Consider the following 4056-nt stretch of genomic DNA (forward strand, 5'->3'; position numbering starts at 1 on the left):
AGAGTATAGGGGGGGACAGTGCATCAGGGGGGTGCCGGAGTTGGAAAAAAGGGAGTTAACCAATCCGGGTTTCCGTCGCCACTGCTGCAGAGCGGTAACGTTTTTTTCCGTTTTTTGTCGTGGACAGGGCCAGAGCTTGACTGAGAGGTCTATGCTGGGCTGGGGCTGTTTTTTTTGTGCGTTTTTTTTCGTCCACTGATTGGTCAAATATGTTTTTTCCAGCTCCTATCAATTGTAGCACAAAGAACAAAAACTGACCGCAGTTCATGGGGCAATTATACATATGATAGAATTGCCATGTACAGAGTGATAGTGTATCAGTACGCTGTTTGCCATGTGACTACCTACCATGTGGGCATTCAGGGATCTGCATACAGGCATGTGACGCTGGTATGCTTAGCCCTGCACCCTGTGTAGTTTAAGTGCAAAGTGCTCCTTCCTACAGGGAGGCAGCCGTTTTTTTTTGGTAGTCTAGGTAGTGGCACGGCAAACATTGATCAGAGGGTACGACACACAGAACTTCTAGCAGAGCGGGTATCGCGATGAAGTTCTAGATAAGTAAATGCGAAAATGAGTAAGAGCATTGCAGGCTCACCTGCAAAGCAGCATCAGGTGTGGCATCCGTAATCTGTGCATGCGACGGCCGCGCATGGACAGATAGGGGGGGATGTGGAGTGAGCTGCAATGAGGTGAGAGCTTCCAGAGGTGAACTCCGCGGGAGCATATTTTAAACAGGTAAGTACTGAGGATAGTACTGAGGTAGGGGGGTGAAGTTTAACTCCAATCTACCAATAAGAGTAAACAGAGTTCATGAGAACCATAGAGCAACGAGATCAATTACGATATATATTGATCAATTTCAAGTGTACAGAGTACAAGCCGCAGGGCGAATCCCAAATCATTAATAAGAATTGATTTGTTTGTATTTCGATTTCAGGAGTTGGGCAATAGGGAATCGAGACAGCTGCAGTGCTGGCAGCAAAGCTGGAGATGTCAGTCGGATAAGCGAAAGGTTCCAGATGCCAATCTAAGTTTGGAGAAACAAGAGATTCCTGAAATTGGAAAGAGACTAAAACACGAGATTCCTGAAATTGGAAAGAGACTAAAACACGAGATTCCTGAAATTGGAAAGAGACTAAAAACCGAGGTTCCTGAGATCGGAAAACGTCTAAAAAAACTGACTGAGCAAAGCATAGTGCAAATTGCCAATGTTTTTCTTTCCCAAGGTGGTGCTTTTATAATGAAGAGTACCGTGCTGATGGTGATCCTAGGTTGCCATTCCGTCCTAGGAGAACGAAGAGAGGACATTCTCATGTATAATAAGGGGTTAATGAGAATGCAATGCCCAAGCATGTTAATGTTGGGTGACAAAGGTACTAATCCTTTCACACCTCCCTCCGCTTGGCACAGATGGACCATGCAGGGACGGAGGAAAAGAGCAATTGTGCCAGGAGAAAATACATTTCAGGGCACAAGGGGGGTGAAAGGTCTGAAGGGTCAGGTGTGCGGGCAGTGGGAATTGAATGGCAGTATAAATCTGCTATTGAGTACCACACTCCCAGAATCGACGCACCGATCCAAAGGTTTGTTAAAAGGTACATTGCAGTACAATGGGTACGTGCAAAAGGTGGAGTGCGTGATTCAGGGGTACCTTGTCTTGGTTATGCAGAGTGAGATGGTTCCAGATTGGAGAGGAACGAGTAGGAGGCGTCAATTCTCCTGCCGGAGAGATGCGGGGGACAACATCACACTCTGGAGCTACCAACAGAGAGTGCCTCTGAAACAACTATACACACGTAAAGGCTGGAAAGCCGAGGGTGGGTGGTTCTCGAAACAAGAAGTAAAAATCAAGATCAAGCCACATTTCCAGGTGACAAAGAGGGTGGGGAGAGCGGTCCCGGGGGAGGGAAAGCCAACACAGGGAACCCCATTCACACCACACGGGTCACCACAGGGGACGATATTACACAGTCCATATGCAGCCGCTTATCCTCATGCTAGGTGGGTAAGTGAAGAGGTACTCTTAATTGAAAGATTGCAGAGAGTACTGTCTTCCCGACCTCAGGTACATATTGTGCCTCAGGACGTAAGGGGGGAAGAGGTCCAATCAGGACAGTTGGGGGCATATGTTGTCAGGGAGATGCTTAAAGATCCTGTCCAACTGAGATTGGACAAGGGGAGGTATAGCGATTTTTCTGGAGAAGGATCTTTTGCATGGCAGCTTCGAGATGTTTAGGTGAACAAAGGGAAACGGTGCAACATTCCTTTAGGCACCGCCACTTCCTTAGTTCCCACCTCAACCCGTGTCTCACACCAGGACCTGAGAGGTCAACCTTTTTTGGTGCTAGACAGGGAGGTGAAGCAAGTAGAGTTGTCCTCATGCGGGCAATTCTTGCAGAAGTACCTGCATTGGCCGGGGCAAGTCAAATTTAGTGAAGAAGCCTGCAGGCTCAAGAACGCAGAATGCGAGGATACCATTCAAAAGATCCACCCTGAAGCCCAACCGATAGTTCTGGTGGCTGAAGGAAAGGTTTGGTTTTTTAACATAAGGTCTAATAATACATTCAAGGTATATTCTCATAATTGTTCCGATAAGGGAGATTTTCCAAGGGGAACATATTGTGGGAGCGGAGATCCCATATGGATCCAGTCATCCAGGTTGGATGACGTTGTTTCTCAAATTGTTAAGAGAACTCTAAAGTGCAAAGTTTCACGGGTAGTTCCCGTCCTGAAAGAGAACACGACATGGGACAAAGGGGAACAGGGTTTGATCCAAGACGACCACATTTTGTTACAAAGGTTAAACAAACAGTACACTAAGTTAGAGGTAAGATTTCACCATGATACAGGTGATCTTAACGAGGTAGAACACAAAAATGAGCAGGTGAGTGCCAGTCTGACCTGGTGGACAAAGGTTCCGGTGATGTTCCAGGGACACTCGGACTGGGCCTCTGCAGTTCCAAAGTTTTTTCTACACCCACTGGTCGTCTGGATGGGGATGGCAACTTTAGGCATCATTATCCAGGTGAGGTTGCGTGTTAAAATTACGTAAAACAAATTAACCTGGTCCAGAGATTGGTGCCTCATAAACAATCTCCTGAACCAATATTTTCAAATTAAGAGATATACAGGGTTACGGGTATAGGTCTAGTAGTACCTGTGATGGAGCTGATTGTATAAAGGCGTTCTTTTAGAAGGCACCTGGCACTGCTCCCTTGAGTAACAACCAAACGAGTTTCACTTTTCTGTGGTCATGCAAGTTTGTGAGTGATACGCAAGTGACGCAAATGCTGAGCATGTGGTATAGAGGGATTTAGAAGTAGGGCCTCCCCAGAGAGCCTGGTTACAGGAAGACCAAGAGGTCGTGCTCTCTCTCTTCGAGGGGTAACCACCGAGAGCAGAGAAGTTGTGTGAGCACGAACATCGAAAAGTGAAACATAAAAGAAAGAAACCAGGTACTGGGAGGTTCAGACGCTGGGATCTGCGGGTCAAGCCGTTTTAGGGGGGATTGTTATAATTTAAGTAGGCCTCAGTTACTTGGCCTGAGTTTTATGTAAAAGGCTTGTCCGCAGTGTATGCCTTTAAAATCAATAGAGGTTTTGTGATGCAGGCAGAGGCATCTCAGGGTCTGCGTGTAGCAGAGGATACACGCAGATACTGAGAACATGTTCCTAAAAGAAGGCCATCGGCCTACTCTGACCTCCACGTACACCACAGGAACAGTAAACATCGACCATATTTACTAAACATCCACATTCCTGCATTTAGGTCAAATGCCTCATTGATTATTAATCAAGTAGGTGTGTATGATGACACCACGAGTGGGTCCACCAATAATCTGATCTAGGGGGTGGCGAAGATGATGTCATATTTAACTCTTTCCTAGTCGGTATTAAACCCGGAGTGAGCGATGGAGAGAGCATTCTGCTTCTTCCTTCCGCACTAGCTCGCAAGGCTGACTGGGACCTCTAAGTATGCTCTTCCTTTCTGTAATCTGATATAATGTCTGCTGTACATAGGTAGTCTAGATGTAACATAGAGTAGATACAAGAAGAC

Source organism: Hyperolius riggenbachi, chromosome 3 (assembly GCF_040937935.1).
Source record: "Hyperolius riggenbachi isolate aHypRig1 chromosome 3, aHypRig1.pri, whole genome shotgun sequence".
Classification (NCBI taxonomy): domain Eukaryota; kingdom Metazoa; phylum Chordata; class Amphibia; order Anura; family Hyperoliidae; genus Hyperolius; species Hyperolius riggenbachi.